General features: G+C 41.6%; 1 long non-coding RNA gene across 2 annotated transcripts in view; it reads right to left on the bottom strand.

Moving 5' to 3' along the window:
* The window catches only part of LOC119472676, a 516691-nt gene that overhangs the window by 464011 nt on the left and 32929 nt on the right, over positions 1-19751 (bottom strand). Inside the window, exon 1 of one of the 2 annotated variants that reach the window (XR_005201842.1) lies at positions 7913-8646. The exons of the other annotated variant lie outside the window; for it this stretch is intronic. This is a non-coding gene — a long non-coding RNA (uncharacterized LOC119472676). Of the gene's footprint in view, positions 1-7912; positions 8647-19751 lie in introns of those variants that run through there. 2 annotated transcript variants of the gene reach the window in all.

Here is a 19751-nt window from a genome sequence, read left to right as displayed (position 1 = left end):
GAGTGCAGTGGCACGATCTCAGCTTACTGCAACCTCTGTCTCCTTGGTTCAATTGATTCTCCTGCCTCAGCCTCCTGAGTAGCTGGGACTACAGGTATGCACAACCACGCCCAGCTAATTTTTGTATTTTTAGTAGAGATGGGGTTTCACCTTGATGGCCAGGCTGGTCTTGAACTCCTGACCTCATGTGATCCATCTGCCATGGCCTTCCAAAGTGCTGGGATTATAGGCATGAGCCACCGCGCCTGGCCCCATCTGGTGCTTCTTATGAGAGCAAGCAGACTAGACTGGGGAGGACCAGAGGAAGGGATAGACAGACAAGTAGACAGCAATCGCATGACCAAAGCCACACTTGACAACCAGGAAGCAAAACAAGGAAGCAAGACTGAGCCAGCCAGATCCAACAACAGGATTCTTCCTGGAAGTGAGTTGTTCCAACAAGGTTATTGAAACTTTCTTTTCCCCCTTCCTCTCTCCCTTCCTCCCTTCTTTCTTTCCTCTTATCATCTATATACTCAATCTCCTTGAAAAGTCCCAACTTGGTATGGTATCTGTTATGGCCACTATTATGACTTATTCTTACTAAAACAACAACCTAAGCCCTTGACTAGTATTCACCATACACTAGTGCCAGTTCCTGCCATCTGGAGTCCTGCTCAGCTGCAGGCACTGAGGTCCTTCTGTCGTCACGAAAGTTCAGCCCAGCAGCCCCATGCCATCTATTTCTAGCTAATAAAGAGCCTTCCTACCCAGGTTTATTGTTCAAACACTGAGAAGTGACTGACAGCCAGGGTGATTCCTTGTCCCCCTCTCCCAACCAGTCCCAAATTTCTTTGCATCCTCATTGGTCTGCTCCTTTTGTCCTAACACAGAGTTCTATATGACGACAACCAAGTTGGGCATCCCAACAAGTATCTGCCTATGAATTGGGACTATGGACAATGGGAAGTAGAGGAGGGAAGGGGGAATTTCACTGCAAGGCATGATCTGTTCTCATTCTTGCTAAGCTTTACAATGCATTTTCACTTGGTTTTCGGACAGTCTAGTATTTAAGACAAATCTACCACTCTTGCTCTGTCACAGCCTTCTGATCCCACATCACTGTTTTCCAGCATTACTCAGATGCAGGATAACTCAGACTTTAATACGCATACAAATTGCGCGGGAAGCTTTTTAATATGAACACTTTGACTCCACAGACCTAGTGTACACCCAGGATTCTGCATGTTTAATGGCTTCCTGGAAATGTTTGTGAGGCTGGTCTGAAGACTGTATTGTAAGTATCAGGACTCAAAAGGGGGGAAAGTATGAATAAAATGGGATATATTATATTCCTGAATCGCCTATGTACTCAACTAAAGGGAATTCCACTGGATTCTGTATTACTGTCTTGTTGTGAGTCCATTTCCACACGAGAAACATCTCCTTCTGTCATCTTCTACTGACACACAAAAGTGTTGCCTGATACTGCCACACCCAAGCAGAATGACCCAGGAATTTTCCTCTCCCGTCTGTTACGACGGGCATAAAAGAGGAGGGTCCCCTTCCAGAATCATGGAGAGAGCATCTGTATTTCTTTATCAGGAGCCTCAGAGCCAATTCTGACATTTATAACCTTCAAATCATGGTGGTAGGAAGGACTCGGGAGACCCATCTTAGAAATCTAGTCCTATAGTTTTTGAACATTATTTTAGTTGGAGAATCCTTTCTTCCAAAGCAAGTGCATATGAAGTTAAAAATAAAAGGAAATAAAGAGGAGGAGCTCTCAGACTGAAGAAAGATGAACCTTTCAGACGCTGAGTCCTCTTAAGAGAAATTGAAGGACTGGCCCGTGTCTTACATCTTGATAGTGGCATTAGCAGGATAAGAACACAGATACTTCTGCTGCCTACACCTTGATTTCCACTATTTCCATTTACTTAGGGATATGGGGTGGTGTAACAGAAGAGAAAATGGGCTTTATGGCCAGGTAGATATGGGCAAATCACATCTTTACTGCTTATGGTCTATATGACCTTGGATAAGTTACTTATTCTCATTGCACTTCTGTTTTCTCTTAAGTAAACTAGAAATAATTCCTAGATGACTGGGTTGTTGAGATGAGACATGAACTTAAAATTCCTGTGCTATAACGCCAAGCCAGCATCAAGGAACCCCAAACTGGTAGTTCTGATTGATGATCCACATATAAATCTACTCAACCATAAAAATTATTTCCATTTTGGAGAAGTTTCAGTCACCTCAGCCCCACTCATGCTAAGGAAAACCCAACCCCCAGATACAGAATGGGGTATTGTGCATTATTTCACCACTTTCTGACTTTACTGAAGCCCATGAACCAGGATGATGAAGAAAGCCACATTCTGCCCCCATGAGACATGTTTGACATGATACATAGGGGATCCTGTAAGCATGGATGGAAGGGTGCTAAGAGCACACACCAAAGATGGCCCCAGGCCACACTCTCACCCTAAACACCTTTGAGTGCCACAAATAAGGGGTCAGTGATATCCCTAATAAAAGCCAGATCCAGCGACAGCTGGAGGGGGGTCTCTGAAATAGAGAGGGAGTGGTTCCTGTGAGGCATCTGCCAACTACGGCCAGGAGCATCCTACCAAACAGAAATTACATTATCGTTGCCCTCTTTGTGCTTTACAAAAACTTTACTGAAATTTTTGTACAGTTTTTCCAAGCACACTTTGGAGGAGGGGTTCCAATATAAAGGAATTGGAGGGCTGAGGACAAGTACCAACTCCACCGTTATGTCAGGCATGGCTTACATGTATGACAACTGCAAATGTCATAGAAATACAGAATAGATAAGGGCCAAACCCTGATTCCTATAGAAACAGCTAGATATTGAAGATGGGAGATTACTGTTGTGTCAGGGAAGAACAGACCATCTGCTGGGTAATCAGTCATTTTCCACTAAAGGCTAACAACTCACAGTTAATGCAACACTTTCCCCACATGCCTGCGGTCAGAACTAAGCCCTTGGGAGCTGCCAGGGGTGTCTATTGGAAGACACAGATTCCAGCACGCGTGCCCCTGCAGAACAACTGAATCAGGACCTGAGACAGGTAGCCAGGAACCTGCAATGCCAACACACTTGCAAGAAATTACTATGTCAACACAGAGACATTTGAAATCTACTTTGCTGAGGGTGTAATGAGCACTTACTCTTTAATGAACATTAATTGACCATGATTACTTTTGCTTTGATTTGGGTACCTGGGAGGACTGGCTGGGGCGAGTTGTGACGAGGATCATCACTCTGGACTTTGGGTAGCCAGAGACCCTCTGGAGGTGGGAGAAGGTGAAGAGATGAGAGTGGGAGAGGCCAAGGCCCACCACAAGAAACCTCCAGATTCAGAGCCTCCATCATTCCTCTCTCCGTCTGATGTTACCGCGCCATGGAAATCATGCCTGATGCTTCTGTCTCCTGATGCCCACACCCCCGCCCTGTCCCTCCCCTTTCCCCCCACGGATGTCAGGTACCCTCTTAACTTTGTAAAACTTCCAACTCCTTAACCTGCAGACTAGGGAGTCAGTTGAATTCTTCATGTTTTCTTAGGTGCTGGGATTTTTCTTTTCCTCTGTGACGGTGCCCCTCCTCCTGGAGTCCACATGGAGAGCACATGCCTTCCTCGCTAGGTATTTCTCACACCTGGGCTGTCCCCCTGCCTGGACCCCCACATCGTTCTACATCAGTGGAGCTTAACATTGGCTGCACATCTGAATCCTCTACAGAGTTCTTTAAACTAATGATCCCTGGATCCCAACTCCAGAGGTTCTGATTTAATTGGCCAGGGGTGTGCCCTGGATACTGGCATTTTTCAAAACTCCACAGTTGATTCTAATATGCAGCCCAAGAGTCACTCCTCCAGACCCAATAACTGCTACACTGCAAAGAATTTATAGGACCAATGCTTCTCAACACTGACTACATATTAGAATTACCAGGGTGGCTTTAAAAATTACAAGTCCTTGGCTCTACCCCAGACCAAATGAATTGGAATCGCCCGAGGTACCGACCATGCATAAGTAGCTTTCAAAACCTCCCAGGTGATGCTAACATGCAGCCAGGATTGAAAACCACTGGTACAGACCAAAGGTGTGGCCAGGAGCAATCACGGACGGAAGAATTACTGAATGTCGCCCTGTGGGTGAAAGCAACGGAATAAGGAAAATATTCTCCACTTACACGGCTGCAACAATGAGAATATTTTTTGTTTTGTTTTGTTTTTTCAGGCTCTCATTCAACTTCATCTATTTGCCTACCTTTTCCAACTGTTAGTTGGTCACCTGCCTGCCAATATTTGTGCACAGGCTCTAGGAGTTTACAGTCAGTAAAGTATCCCACCTGCAGACTTAAAGAGCGCTATTATCTGCCGCGAAGTTGGCGTGATTGCTTCTGTATTGCAAAATGATTTTATCTGCTGGTCTTTCCCTCTATCAGTCAGAGAGAGAAAGAAGAACCCAGAAAACGAGCAACTTAACAAGCCTGGCTGCGGAAATTTGAGGTTTCTGAACATCGACTGCCTACTGTTGCGCTGTCCCTAACATCAGAGATTATTACTACCAACTTTTCTCCAGGTTCATATTTTTTAACAGTAGATATTTAGGACTGTATTTTTGAAATGTCTTATACTACTTTATTACCTGTTTATCATATGAACCAAGAGGAGACATTTAGTAATGTGTTCTATTTTTAAAAGGGAAACATTTGGCACTAAAATCCAAGGTACACACATTAAGAAATAAAGATCAGGGAGTAATGGGATCACTGAAGACTATACAAGGCTAAAGAAATGCCAGAGTCATTAAAATGGCCTGTAATGTTTCCATTTCCAAATTCACTGGTTATGCCTGTTGTTCTCATATTTATCCTGATGAAGACACAAGACAGCTCATTCTTCATTTATTAAAACACTGGGATTAATTTACAGATTTTGCGATCTCCTTTGATTTCCCTTTATCTGCACTCTTTTTATTGTCTGATGTTCACTTTACCACAAAATCAGTCCTTTTCCATAGGTTAGGAGATAAGGGAGGGAAAAGGGAGTTTCTGGAAATGTCAGTCCCTTTTCTATGGAGTGGCCATTCTGATGAAGTCTCAGTATTGGAAGAGTAGAAAATACTGATTAAGGCCAGGCACGGTGGCTCACACCTGTAATCCCAGCACTTCAGGAGGCTGAGGAAGGCAAATCACCTGAGCTCAGGAGTTCGAGACCACTCTGGGCAACATGGTGAAACCCCGTCTCCATTAAAATACAAAAAATTATCTGGGCGTGGTGGCACCCGCCAGTAGTCCCAGCTACTTGGGATACCGAGGCGTAAGAATCGCTTAAGCCCCAGAGGCAGAGGTTGCAGTGAGCCTAGATTGCACCACTGCACTCCAGCTTTGGCTACAGAGTGAGGAAAAAGAGAAAGAGAAACAAGGAAGGAAGGAAAAAAGGACGGAAGGAAGGAAAGAAGGAAGGAAGGAGAGAAAAGGAAAATATTTATTGTTAGTTTGGAGAATTATCTTAGAATTTAATATACTTTGTTCCAAGTTCTTTTAGTATAATATTATAGACATTTGCTAGTGCCCTCTCAAACCCATCCCTCTTTTTCACTAGCAGCCCATTACCTTCCCACTGGGCAATATACTCTTCCAGTTTTGTTCAGTCAGGTGCAGAATAGCTGAGTCAAAACAAATAATGACACAAGCCATATTTGCAGGAAGCAGTCTGTCATTGAGATATAGTGAAGGAGAAAGACAGATTATAAACAGACCTACGCTTGCCAAATTATGTTAAGTGAGAAGTAAAGAGTAAAAGAACTGTCTTTTACACGCTACCCTATGGAAAAAGAAAAATTCCTGACAGCCATTATTCTGGCCTCTCCACGTTAACAACTTCTTACAAATAGCTGTGAGCAACAGTAAAAATGAATCAGCATAGGAACTATGTGAAAATATTACAATAGCAGAGAAGGAGAAAATCATAAAAATAAAAAAATAAGGAAAAAATTGCTCAAAAAGTTTTTTAAATTTTCAGTTTTTGACTGAGTTTTTCTAAGTACACACTGGGGTCAGTTGGGGGGAAATAGGGGAGGGATGGTGGGGGGTGGGGAGCTGGGGAGAGATAGCAAGGGGAGAGATGCCAGATGTAGGTGATGGGGAGGAAGGCAGCAAAATCACACCGCCACGTGTGTACCTATGCAACAATCTTGCATGTTCTTCACATGTACCCCAAAACCTAAAATGCAATAAAATAAATGGGAAAAAAAATAAAATAAATAAAAATAAAATTGTATACAAATATTTTTGAATGTTTCAAAATCCACTGACAGCGAATGCAAAGTTTTGAAGATATCTACTCTAAGAAACTCTTCCATCCAGGAGAACAGTTTTATCTGCTCCAGCAGTGCCCTAAATTCTTCCTGGTGTGACCTCAGAGAAAGAAGAAAGTCATCATATATAAATTTCAGAATACCAACAATGAAAATATCTGACTAAAAATGCTTCTTTCTTCCTGTGAAGGAAACTGTAACCTATGTTTTCCATAATAGAAAAAAAAAGTATTTTGAATTTTCATACTGATTGCTGTTTCTTTTCCTTCTTCTCAAAGAAGGAGGGAGTTATAAAAGAATTGAAAACCAGTAGAGAATGCCATCTGTTAGTAATGTGTACAATGCAGTTCAACACATAATTCCTTAAATTGTTCACATCCACCTGATCTGCAATGCTGCAAATATGACCAGACCTCAAATGCAGCTAACTCCAAGGTGAGCATGAGGTTGGCATGGGGGAACCAGGCTAGAACAATACAACTCCTAGATTACACAGTGACCAATCACATTTGCAAATCAAGGAGAAAGAAAGTGAATTGATCCCTAAATGCCATTTTCATTAAAATCTTGCTTGTATGTATTATTATTAATCCCAATCCTTAGAAATGTTGCTGTCTCACAGAACTTTATTTCTGCAAATAAGGTCTGGAAAATTCATGGATATGAGAGTGGTGAGCTTGAATAGATAGCTGAGACAGGAATCTCAGCATCCCTAATTACTAATTGGCTAATTCTATTTAGCCAATGAATAAACAAAATTTCAACAAACATTTTTTGAGATTATGCAATATGAAGAGATCTGATTTTACAAAGTTAAATATACAAATAATGGTGAATATCATTCTCTATTAAGAATAATAAAGAATAACAATATTGTTATATTAGAGAATATAATATTATATTAGAGAATATAACATTACAGAACATATTATTCTCTATTAATAAATTATAATATAAATAATATATTTTCTCTATTAATAATTCCCTTATTGTATTATCTATTAATAAAATTAATGAGATAATATATTCATAAATATAACAATAAGTATTCTCTATTAATGTTCTCTATTAATACTTTTCTAATAATTATTATAATATTCTCTATTAATAATAGATAGATAGATAGATAGATAGATAGATAATTTCTCATTCCCTTCTTCTCTCTCCCTCTCCTTTAAAAATGTTTTCTGGGTTCATTAGAGGTTCTTGACTCTTTTTCTATGGATTCATCTCCCAATGACTCATTAGAGTCTCTTGAATCCAGAAAACATTTTTAAAGGAGAGGGAGAGAGAGGAAGCGAGGGAGAAATATCCCAGTTTTTGCTAAATAATGGTAACTGTACTTAGTCAGCTCTGCTATAATGCAACGTATGGATTCCTAAATATCACTGCATACACAAAATCACACAACAAAAACCTCAGGGCTTATACAGAAAACGAGGTTAGGGACATAACACTGAAAAACTTTGTCAGTAACGTGTTTAACAGTTAAGAAATATGAATCTAAAGCCAAACGGTAGAGCGTATGTTAAACAGTTAAGAAATCATATATACTACAGTAAATATGGCATTTTACCTTGAGAAGACCTGAAGATTGCTTGCAGAAGTGGGCATCACAGGCTGCTGATTGAGAGTTGTGAAGTGACAGAAGAAAGGTTATTTGCATAGGAAGGAAGTCAGGACACCACTCACCACGTGCATGAGTGTGCACAGCCGTGGCATCACACATTTGGCGAACTTGAGTAGCTGGCAGATATTTAAAGTGTGTGCGCTTTGTGTTCCCTACAAGGCTTGGTGCAGTGGGTGCAGTGTTCTGGATTCACCTAGTGTTTCTCACTGACAAAACTGAACAGAAGCCAACACGAAATTCACATTGTGTTCAAATTGAGCCCTAACTTATCAGTCATGCTGGAACAAATTCAGGTTTCAAAAGAAGCATTATAACACAACTGACTTACAATACATATGTTCATATTCTCGTCTTTAGCAAAACAGTGTTCTAAATCATCCACAAAGTATATTTCATTATTATTCTTACCTAAGCCATTCAAACAAAATAATTCTCCAAAAATTTGTATTTTAAAATAAGAACGGTAACGCCACTACTTGCTAAAACTGGCGACAGTCCCAACCCCAGCTGCAGGTTCAGCATGCCACCTGCCTCATCAAGCTCCAAGGCAACAGGACGTAAAGCTGACCTGTGGATCTAGAAGCTGGGGCCCTCAGCCCCCAAAAAGAGAGCTAGGTGTCTTTTTGTCGCTGGCAGTGAGTGCTGCTGATACCCAACTACCCCAGAGACCATTTCCGGCTTCAATAGCATCGCATGCTGTGAGTGGGTGCTGAAGAAAGACAGCATCCTGCAATTCACCTTCGGTTCATCCTCTTGTCACTTTTCCTTGCACGGACTTAAAACAAAAATCATCCTTTGCCTTTCTGTATCCGTTTAGCATAGGCCATCTCATATCTGATATGTGGTGGACATTTTGCCACAACAGGCAGTTAAAGCAGTGCCTTTAATATTTATGTAAGAACCTAGGTTTCCTCTACTACCTTAATTATTTACCCTGTTTAAGTGCACATCAAGTCTCAGGCTAATGGGTGGTATATTCTTTTATATGGGCTCACATCCCAATGAAGCATTGTGACTGTCTGGTTGTGGTGATTCCTCGGAGCCTGTGAATACGTCTATTCTCTATAGAAGCGAAGCTTTCCTGGGTTATATCAGAAAGAAAAACAAATGGGAGTACCCAAAGCACCATGGCCATAGAATTTTCTGCACACACTTCTCTCCCAAAGGACTCAGGCCACCCCATGGATGGCACACAGAACAAACACCACGCTGACATTGAAACCAATGGCGTCTGCCTTGAGAAAACTCCACCAACTTCTCTTTAAATGTTTTGGCTTAATTTCACTTGGCTGTACATAAATTATTCTATGGGGTTTAATTCCTGCAAAAGAGAATATAATCCAACCTTCTGCTACAAATGCAGCTACAATTGCATTCCAGTGCCAAGCAGCAGGGAGAGAAATCAAACAGTTGGCCCCTAGTGAATTAATCTATATGCCCCAGTTTCCTAACACTAAGCATGCCTCAGACAATAGGCTGGGTTTTAACTCTTTCTCATCAAGCCTTCATCATAAGCAGTCAGACTGCATTCTTCTTCTCACTTCTCACCCCATTACTCAACAAAGAATATCTTTTCGCATGAAACCTGAGCTAACATACTCGGTAACCAATGCTGGAGTTTGCAGTAAAAAGTCAAGTCTCACCGTCAGAAGCACATTAGCATACAAAATATTTCTATAGGAAGAAAAAAAATCGGTGGATTGCAGGAGCTGCACACTCCATTGTCTTAAATGTGGCTGTTTTCAGTCAGAACATTCACCCACCTCTACTTTGAGATAATGCATGTTCAGATCGTGGTAACCTTTTATAGCAATCGTAGGCCCTGTGTAGGAAGGAAATGTTAAAACTACACCCAGTTAGATTCTATGGAAATTGGGGGAGTCTTTTAGACAGAAACCAAGACAAAGAGGTCAAAATAATCACTTTGCAAGGACTGTTCGTTGCTGTGAACGTCACTTAGCAAAGAATAAACGCCAACACTAGCCCATACTATGAAGTTACAATGAAAACTAGGTAAAGCAATTCCAAATGAAAGGAAGCAGGAGTCATTTTACAATATCCTGAATTTATCGCATCCCGTCCAGCGGTCAGTTAGGCAGGCAAATGAATGGTTAAAAGGCTCCACTGAACCATAATCCCCAATCGTTATACTTAAATGGTTCCTCTCAATATAAAGGAGGCTCTTCGATAACCATAGATCTAATTTCTGTTAATTTTATGTAACTCTAACAGAGTCATTAATATTCGTGGAGCCCACTCCACACACAGCCCCTCCCTCCCCTCCTCCCCTCATTTCTCCTATGAGCACATCTCTTGAAAATTTAATTATTACCAGTAGAATTCCTGCACTAACTAAAGGCTTTTGCAATCAAATCAATAGTTGATGAAAGAGTGGTCCGAAAAAGCCATGTTAAATGCATTATCTGCCTTCCATTTCCACATCATCCGTGTGGCTCCTTTCATGATGTTACAATTGGAGACCCTCAGAATAACATCACTTTCAGGGAGTTAAAGTGTCTAAGTGTTATCCAGAGATGGCTATTATATATTTATAAGGACTCCCCTATATGCCTCTTCTGGATTTATTAAGTGCTCTAAGGATCTGTTTGGCTTATACCAACTATCACACACTGATCAGAGAAATCAAGGAGGAAATACTCAAGTGCATAACTGGACAGAAAGGGAAATGTGTGTGGCTCTCACGACTGCGACAAGGAGCAAGGTCAGTTTTATGTGTTACTTAGAAATGGGAATAAGTCATCTCCCTGCCTTCACCCTACTCTTACACCCCGCAACGTCTGCTCTAATGGAAGAGCCCAAATGCTGTGCTGTCTCTCTTTGTGCTTTTCCACCTATGAAGAGTCTCCAGCACAAAATAACATGCCTTTGGGGAGAAAGAGAAGCTTCACTGTTGTATCCTTTGCCGCTATCAGTGGAATGGGCTCTGGTGCTTTAATTAGGCAACTCCTGTTGCACCAGAGATGGCTCCGTAAAGCAAACATCTTATCTAGGCCATGTGCAGTGCACCTCGTGGCATTTTGCAATACTCCCCGTATATAAGCAGTTTTTAAGCGTCTGACACACACATATTTATAAATGGTTACCTGGTTCTCCAGAAGGGTGGTCAGAGAGAATTGCAGACTATGCAATGCATGATTGTACTGTGTACATTACTAGACTATTACAGACCAGGCTGGAGAGGTGCATTTAGATAGGTTCTCTGGATAAACAAGCAGAGTCCTCTCTTAAAGGGCTGACAGGCTGAATAAATAAGTTGGAATCCTAATATATAGGACCAGGTGTGCAAACACAGTTCAGATCCTCTCATCTAAGCAATAGGGGATGCAGCATCACATTGTCTGGAAAATTCGGCCTGCCACTATTTTCCTGCTAAATTGTGCAGATAATTACTTCACTGTTCCATTTCACTCTGACTTAGAAACCTAGTCACAGGATAATAACAGGTCATACAGGGCAGAAGCTTGTTTGCATGTTTAAAATGCTCGTCTATCGGCAAGCAATTCTCATGCACCTTGTACTGCCCTCAGGACGTTTTATTCTGAAGGAAGTCAAAACTCAGACTCTAAAAATAATCAGTGGATGTGGACAATGATCCTTTAAGAGCAGGATTCAATGAGAAAGAACAGAATGCTGTGGGAATGAGAAGCCAGAGCTCCAGAAGGGCTTCACGGCACACAGAGGCTTACCATGGCCTCTGGCAGACCCCTGACTTTTTCACATCACCCATAGAGAATGAAATGGACATACATCACAGGGTAAATGCATGAGGCTGCTGCCAGCCAGTGGTAGCCACAGCCACTAGACCCCCGGAACAGACCTGGGGGCCCCCAAAGGTGGAGGGGATCACTGTCTCACGACCCCTGGTGATGCACTTGAAGTCCTCTAGTTGAGACACTCTGCTTTCAGAGAGGTGTAAGCTGAGACTTAATTAAGCAACGAAAAGGATATAAAAAGACAGAAGAAAACTGTGCTATGAACTAATGTATCATTCTTTGAAGAACGGCTATAGTTTTGCTAAGATAAATGTAACCAAGAAACAAAGCCTCAAAAGTAGTGTGGTTCAATGATTAGGTGCCCACGTTTCAGAATTAGAAAGTTCTGGGTTTTAGACTCTGCCCTGCTTCCAAATAGGTGCATGCCCTTGGGCAAATTATTTTACCTCTCCAAGAACAGGAGGGGTTTCCTAGTCCCTACCCATTACTATAATTCAGCCTGCCACTATTTTCCTGCTAAATAAATCTCATAGACCTATGCTGTGATGAATTAATGTGATCATGTAAATAAAGCACTTTGCACAAAACCTGGCACATGGAATGTTCCACAAATTTCAGCAATGATATTAGCAACATAAGTATTGCTAGTAAGGTTGCTAAGTTGTTTGAGGCTAAAAGTCAGCAGCTTAGGAGGTAGAATGAGGGATGAAAGCATGACTTTTAAAAACTAGGGATATGCAAACATTTTACGTAGTTGCTGGTGCAGAAAAAAAGAAAAGAAAAAAGAAACAATTATTTCCGAAGCAGAAGTCCTGGTCAAATCAGAGGAAAAGGGAATATTTTTGACAGCTGTCTAGGGCCAATTAGGACTTCTGTTTCATATGACACATTCAGATGTTTATCTGTGAAGTAGTCCCATTTTCTGTTCTCCCCCCGCCCGCTTTCTCTGCGTTTGCTTTTGCGGATGCATGGATAAACAGATACAACATTTAATGCAACTGCCAACGGGGCTGCCCGTCACTGTCGTGCCAGCTGCAGGGTCTTCGCTGAGGGAGCTTCCAAGTGTCATTTTATTAATGTGGAGAGAAGAATAACAGATTATAAATATTTGAGGTCTGTCCAGCCAGAGTACAAAGGATTATCTATTATCCCTTGTGCACTAAACCTAGGTAAAAGTTAGTTATGGAATTTGAGATAAAGTTGGATTTCTGTGAAACATAAGAGAACATCATTTGTAGCCTCGTCAGTTGTGACATATGAATACACATGATCTCCAAAGGGGAACATAAATGATAAATTCTCAGTACCTACAGGGCACCATGTACTAAGTATGCGATCAGTTTAGATTGGTAATATAGAGCACCATCCTATTTGCAGTATATATTCATCAAAAATTTCTCAGAAAGAAAAAAAGATTTGTAATTGCAAGATGTCATTATTTGTACATTTTGTCTTATTTAGAAATAGACATTTGAATGCCTACAGTGAAATGTCCACATAAAACACATTTATAAAGCACTTCATTTACCAGTTACTTTACATCTATTTATCACTCGCAATTTCCCCATCATCCAGTGAAAACTGCAAGAGCATCTTTAACTCCATTCTACAGATGAATAAATTGAATCTAAAGAAATTAAGTAATTAACCATGTACCGTGTGATTTGAAAAGCTGAGAGCCAGCACTCAAAGATCCTAGCCCCGGACCTGGGATAAAGATCCTAGGTCTTCCAACTATTGATCACGCCTCACAATCCATCCACCTCATCATATATCCTCCTATTATGGAGGCATTATTTCAGGGACAGGAAAAGTCAAGGCTGAGGATGAACGGGTACAACTGTCCCCACATGGCAGCCAGAAATGTTGGTACAAGTCCAGAAAACACAAAAGGCAGAAGCTTCAAGACTGCACAGGCACAACGCCAGCCTTTTGGGTGGACTGGCTCTATCTGTTGGTTTTGAAGAGGAGTGTAGAATATGAGCCTTAAGGACCCAAAAATGACAGGCACAGGAGTTTGGGATTCATCCCAGAAGCAATTGAGAGCCATCAAAGGGTCTTTAGCTGAGGAATTATACAATTCAATATGTGATCCAAAAAGATAAGGTTGGCCAGGGTTGGAGCCTGGATTTCAGGCACTGGAAGCACCGCAGAGGAGCTGGGGGCTGAAAGAGGAATGGAACAGCCTTGGGAATGTCGCCTGTCACAACTCAGGGTTAGCTTTGGCTTGGGTAGTTCTAGAATGTGGACAACTCTTCTACTGAACTGTGAATTCTTTGCAGGAGCTTGTGTGTTATTCACCTCCGTGTTCCTGTGAATTGTACAGTGCCAACACTGCTTAGAAGACTTCCCCTCCTAGACGGCCCAACAGCATCTCAACCTCAGCTGGAACGAAGCTGAATGTGTTACTGCGCACTCAAACACAGCTTCTCCTCCCGCGTTCTCTCTCCTGGCACATGTGGCACTGCCATTCCAAGAAACTTTCTCTCCCTCATCCCCATCTCCCATTCAACTAGTTTGTATATAATGCCCCTCTCCTAATACGCCTCACACCTGTCTTCTCTTCACTTTCTGTGGGGTTTGATCAGAAGCTCCTAATCAAAGCCTTGTCTGCAAACATACCTTTTTTAGTCTACCTTCAACACTCCTATCAGAGGCATCATTATGAAACAAAAACATGATTATGTCACCGATCTGCTTAAAACCCTTCTTTGGCCTACAATTGCCTAGAGTCAGCTAGAGTTAAAGCTCTGGATCATCCTCCAGAGGAAAGCAACCCCCCTCCTCACCATGAACTGCCCATCATACCTCCAGCCAATCATCTTCAAGCATGCAAGCTCCAGTCAAATGACAGCCTGCCAAGCACGCTGCACTGAGCCTAGGAGACTTCACCCTTGCCCTGCACTTTGGTCCCACCCACACTCATTATCTGCTCAGAGATCCCCACTTCTGAGAAAGCTTTTCTCACACAGTTACCATCCTTTGCCAGGGCCCCAGAGCAGAAGTCATCTGTCCCTCTTTTTATGAAACTATTCTATCATTGTGTACCACCATAAGAGTTCTTGGCTGGGCACCATGGCTCACGCCTCTAATTCCAGCACTTTGGGAGGCCGAGGCAAGCAGATCACCTGAGGAGTTTGAGACCAACATGGTGAAACTCCATCTCTACTAAAAGTACAAAGTTAGCTGGGCATGGTGGTGGGCACCTGTAATCCCAGCTATTCGGGAGGCTGAGGCAGAAGTACTGCTTGATCCTGGGAGGCAGAGGTTGCAGTGAGCTGAGGTCCAGTGCCACTGTACTCCAGCCTGGGGTACAAGAGCAAGACTCCATTTCAAAAAATTAAAAAAGAGCTCTTATCCCATTGTATTAAAGGCAATTATTTTTATACCAGATGTTGCCTAATTCAATGCTCTCTTCAGTACCCAAGATTTTATACATAATAGGCATTCTTTAAACATTTATATAAATTAGAGTAGACATATTTTAAGAACAAAATGATTGAATTTTAAAATGTGTGCCCAGCCTGTACAACAAAGTGAGATTCCATCTTTATAAAAAAAAAAATTAAATTAAATTAGCCAGGCACAGTGGCATGTGCCTGTAGGCTGAGACAGGAGGATCACTTGAGCCCAACCTGGGTGACAGAGTGAGACTCCATCTTAAAAAAATACATATTTTTTAAATGTGTCAATGCTGGAAGATTTTTGCTTCTCTATTCTCAATTGCCTGAGTACAGTAACTCTACTTACAGAATCTGACAACTGGCATTTGAAAGATATATAAATACATATATGTGTATATGTCCTGGTAACTTGAAATCAATTTCATTATGGCATGGTTACACTTTACACAAAAAAATAGGTTGGCACTTGACAGGTGTATGTGGATATATGTGATGAGATTTAAAGAGCCCAAGGTGAAGATATAAATCTCAACATTCCTTTAAATGAGAAAAAAAAATAACCTTGCCTTACTTTAGTTTTATTTCTCTTTTCTATATCAAAACTTGAGCCTATAGAAATGTCCTGAAATCAGAGGTTTAAAGACTTCTTTGGTCAATGATTGGCGAATGGGATACAGTACTAGACAGCATTTGGATAACCAACCTGGATGCCCAGCTTACCAACACTGATTCTATTTGTTGAAGGTGTTGGACAACTGATGGCTATTAAGTCTATCACAATGACCTTCAAAGTCTTTTATTTTTTCCCCTTAAATCTTTGAATTGGAAATTTTTGAGAACTACTTTGAGATATTTTAAATAAAATACAGTTGTACAGTCTCGGGTAATACAATGCCTGACACGGAGGAGATAGCTGACAGAGATTTGTTATTGCCGAATACCTCCTCCGTGCTTGATTTGACAATCCTGGAGAGCAGGAAGCCAGTCTTATTAACAGCACAGCCCCCATAGAGTCAACCACTTTGCTCAATGTTTGTTTAAGAAGTGGGTGCTCATGGGCATTCGAAATTGGGCAAGACAGACACAATCTTCAAACAGTGTTTGTGTTGGTTTCATTACCTTAAAAATTGAGTTCATTGGTCTCCGTAGGTAACAGTCATTATTAAATTGAGCACCCTATTTGACTATTACAGGTACAAATCAAGTACACAGGCATGAGTGCTAGCTTCCATCTGGCACTACAGACCCAAATGTGAAATCTGAGGAATTGTCTAAGGAGAAGTCAGCCTCAAAATCAGGGAAGAGAAACAGTGATCCATAAATGTTGTTCCTCCATCTGCAACAGCAATAAGTCACAAACAAGTAAAGTGAGGACTGTTATCACTTTTAACTGTTTCAGATCACCATCTGCAAAAAGAACACAACAGAATGGAAATTGCTTTTATAAAGTATTCGATACGATTTAAACATCTCATGATATGCAGTGGGGCTCTCCAAGATGTGCCAGATGCTATTAAATACAGCTTGCTCTATGAGAAAATCATGCAAAATACATTTGCCAATTGAATTATATTGCAGGGCATAAAGGGCTGAGGACATAAACAAACCCCCATTACCTTGGTTTGTGGGCATTTTTCCTTATAACTTTTGGATATAGAACATGAAAATAAGAATAACTATAATGCTTTTATTTTTTAGCTAACAATATGCTTTCAAAGCATGTACCGTTACAGCACAAAATACACCATAGCACATACCCATTTCTCAATGAGAACAAGATTTACTATTCACATTTCTATCATTTTTGCTTAATACTGTAACCTTGGGAATTGTTTACTGAAGGAGCCACAATGGAAAAGATGCACAGTCTCTGAAAATAATTACAGGTAACCATTCATTCGTTGAAACAATTTTTTAAATAACAAATGTTGTATAAATGCAGGAAATTTTTCTTAATCTTAATGTAGCAATTAACATTGGTAAACCTTTCTATATTTTGCAAAGAATTTTCACTTTTCCATATTATCTTCTGAAATCAGGATTTTACCCATAAGATAGGTAAGACAAGTATTACTCAGTGGATAAATTGTAAACATGAGAAAGAAAGGTCTCCAGGGATGAAGTGATTTACCCAAGGATGCCAAGGAACAAGACTTCACACAGAAGGGCTCCAAACCAAACATCCCTTCCACACACAGTGTTCCTTCACTCCCCTAGGATCATCTCAGGGGCTGCCTGGAAGAGGAAGCATGGGCTGGACAGGACCCCCTAGGTCCCAAAGCTCTGAGGATAGAACTTTTTTATGTATCACTTCTGCCCTGAAGCATGTTTAGGGTTGAGAATACAGAGCGAGAAATTCACAGGCTGAAATGGTAAGTACTGCGAGGGAGGTAAAGTCCAGGGTGGAGCATCCTGAGCTACGACCAAGGGTAGAAGCAGGAGTGTGAACGAGTTCACCAACATCAGGGTCCACCTGTCCCAGGACTCACTTCCATGATGCCCTCTTGGCGGTGGGCTAGTCTCCCAGCTGCCATACAACTGACCATCAACCCCATCTCATGGAAAAATGTTTTGCTCAATCCCCTGTTGATCAAATAAGAATGGTTTGCTTCCAGTAGAGTTGGAAACTAACTCACAAAACTGTTGGCATATTTTTGTAATGGGAGAAGGCTGGAAGGTTACTTTTCAAAGTTGTAGACATTTGTGCCTAAGGCCAAGACTCCTGCTCACAGACACAGAGCGTGGAAAGAAAAGAGTCGTCCAAAGGGAGCAGGCCTTTGGTGACATACCAAACACTGCAGAACTGACCAGAACCCAGCCTGTGAGAAATATTTATTTCATTCATACATCATAAGTCGTCTTTTTTTTGTGGATAGGAAACTGACACAGAAGCCAGTTAGAAGGAGAAGTACTGAGTATCAGCAGAGTGACAGTAGCAAAGATGCCATGTTGAGGAGACGGGATTTACAAAGCAATGAGATGATAAGATAAAGCGTAGAACCAGACAGGGCCATTAGTAAAGTTGGGATATCAGATTGGTGAGATTGTGGGTGGAGGGGTGGGGAAGGGAGTAGAATACCGCCTTCCTGAGGACACCCATCAGGGGCATGTTAATGGGCATCGAGGCTGCACTACCAGCGTGGTCGTGTGAGACTACCAGGAAGAAAGTGTGCTGGTGCTAGTGACAGAGTGAGTTCCAAAGCCTGGGAACAGGGAAGACAGACAGGAAAACCTCGAGAGGAGTAGAAAAGATGATTGAGATGGTTCAGCACCTGACTCCAAGGTCAGAATGCCTAGGTTTGAATCCCAGCTCTGACATTTCTAGCGCTATAAACTTAATCATTTAACTTCTCTGTCCCTCAATAGCCTCACTGGCAAAATGGAACTGATAGAAGCCTCTGCTGCGTAGGGTGCGGCCATGCCGTCATTGACCCTATATTATTATATGGAAAGCACTGAGAACAGTGTCTGGTGGATACTTAGTGCAATAGAAGGAGGTATTAGTGAAAATAATCGCGGCAATAATAATAATATAAATGGATGTTTACATTTGGGGAGGAAGAGAAAACGGGTAAAAGAAGCAGCAAAAGGAAACCTAGAGGAAACCAAAAAGGGGAGAACTTACCAAATAAGAGAATTTATCAAATAAGATCTCATGGAAACAAAGAGCTAAGAGGGTTTTAAGCTGGAGAGGCTCATTAACAATATTAAATGCTAGAGAAACGGCCAGGGAAATCATACCTGAGAAAATATTCCTAGATTTGGGAGGTTGAATGCCATTGATGACTTTAAGGAAAGCAGTCACCATAGACAATGGCAAGCAGCAGCCGATGTTTACGTGAGGGGACCAGGATAAGAAACAAGAAGGGCAGTTTATTCATTCAAGAATTTTAAAGGGGAAAAAAGGGGGGAAGTTCCCAGTCGGATCGCAGTGTATAAGGAAGACGTGTTTTAAGGTTGGGAAATCTTGATATATGAAACACAGAGAAGAGGCCCACAAAAAGAGAGCTAAAAGTAGAGAAAAGTAGAGAAAATGGATGAGGCTGGACATGTGAGGAGGCAGCGGGGATTCAACCATGGCACAGGGAGGGCCGTGTGGAGGAGGGAAGGGCCATGTCTGTCCTGGGAATAGGAAAAGAGAAGGAAAGGACAGAAAAACATGCAGATAAATATTGAGGTGGGCGGGGCAGTGAGGGAGCTGAATTTAAATGGAAACATTCTTCCCATTAAAGTGAAGTTCATTTTCTAGGGATGCTTGAGGGGTACTGGGTTGAGGTTTGAGAAAAAAAAAATTTAAAGAAAAAAAACACTCCTGATTTCTGTATATGTATTACATGAATGCCTAGAAGACTCAAGTATCACATTTTAGTGACCATCTTCAGCAACTCTTGGTCACATGGAAGCCGGAAGCAAAGTCCAAGATTGGCAAGTGGGGTGTGGCAGAAAGTCCAGAGCACAGGTGTGCCAGGACACTAAGAAGGGTGCAGCTGAGACACCTGCCCAGGCTGGGTAGGGAACTGTGAAGCCAGGAGACACTGCAGGGACCAGAAGAGCCGAGACAGCATCACACTTAAGGTTTCGTTAAGAATAAAAAATACGAAAACAAATGCAGTACGTAGGAAGTGAATAATTAGGAGGGTGGTTATG

Source organism: Cebus imitator, unplaced genomic scaffold, assembly GCF_001604975.1.
Source record: "Cebus imitator isolate Cc_AM_T3 unplaced genomic scaffold, Cebus_imitator-1.0 Scaffold6, whole genome shotgun sequence".
NCBI lineage: Eukaryota > Metazoa > Chordata > Mammalia > Primates > Cebidae > Cebus > Cebus imitator.
This window is presented reverse-complemented; position numbering and strand designations above follow the sequence as displayed.